This window comes from Choloepus didactylus, chromosome 1 (genome assembly GCF_015220235.1).
Source record: "Choloepus didactylus isolate mChoDid1 chromosome 1, mChoDid1.pri, whole genome shotgun sequence".
Taxonomy (NCBI): domain Eukaryota; kingdom Metazoa; phylum Chordata; class Mammalia; order Pilosa; family Megalonychidae; genus Choloepus; species Choloepus didactylus.
This window is the reverse complement of record NC_051307.1, coordinates 125,516,815-125,517,733: the sequence shown is the minus strand read 5'-3', so window position 1 is coordinate 125,517,733 and position 919 is coordinate 125,516,815. Positions and strand designations below refer to the sequence as shown.

The following is a 919-nucleotide window of genomic DNA, read 5'->3' as shown; positions in this document are numbered from 1 at the left end:
AATAAGCCAGACTTGGTTTATACCTATACTTGTGGCATTAATTGACCCTCCCTCCCCCAGTAAACTTCTTGACTTATTAATCATGTTTACTTTTTACTTGCAGGGCCTTTGAATTTTTATGGGATTGTTTAGCACAGAACAGGATAGAGCAGGTTTTGTTTTTCATGCTATAAGTAATTCAGCTTTTTTTTTTTTTAATTTAAAAAAATATGGAATGTGTCACAAATTTGTGTATCATCCTTGCACAGGGGCCATGCTAATCTTCTCTGTATAGTTCTAATTTTAGTGTATGTGACTCCAAAGCAAGTGCAGTTTTTTTTCCAGCTTTATCATTAGGAAGAAAACAGTTTATTTTTAATGAGTGACCAAATCATTTCTCACAAAGAAGTTTTAATATAGAAGAAAAGCAAGTGTTCCACCAGTGGCAAAATGACTCAAGTCCCAAAATAACCCAGAATATCAGGAGATACTTGGTTGTACTTGGAAGCAAGAAATATTTAATTTGATTGACATATCTAATTCTTAATTATTCATGAACTTCATTTCAAATTGGTGCATTATCCAATCTTGTTTCTTCTTTCTGTTGATCTCTGTCTTCAGTCATTTAATTTCTTTTAGCAAAGAAATTGAAATTGTTAATTTTACTGCTTGGCCTGGTTTAAAAAAATGTGTATATATATGTTAATCATGATTTGAAGTTTGAAGTTATATACATAAAAATATATACATATATTTTCTTTGAATAAAATATTGATTACGAGGGATTCAAAATTATATGTAACCAAATTTTTATGAGTCTTCATCGAATCTACAACAGTGCTACAGAAAATTTGGCTCATAAACTTACAACTTGTGTTAAAAGCATTTGAGAGGAAGCATTTAGAAATATTGTTAGCAATTTGCCTTTCTCAGACATCAA

General features: G+C 30.4%; 1 non-coding gene across 1 annotated transcript; it reads right to left on the bottom strand.

Moving 5' to 3' along the window:
* Positions 1–203: 203 nt before the first annotated feature.
* LOC119510921 lies at positions 204–306 on the bottom strand. The gene has a single exon (XR_005212069.1). It is a non-coding gene; the product is annotated as a U6 spliceosomal RNA (small nuclear RNA).
* Between the last annotated feature and the right edge of the window lie 613 nt (positions 307–919).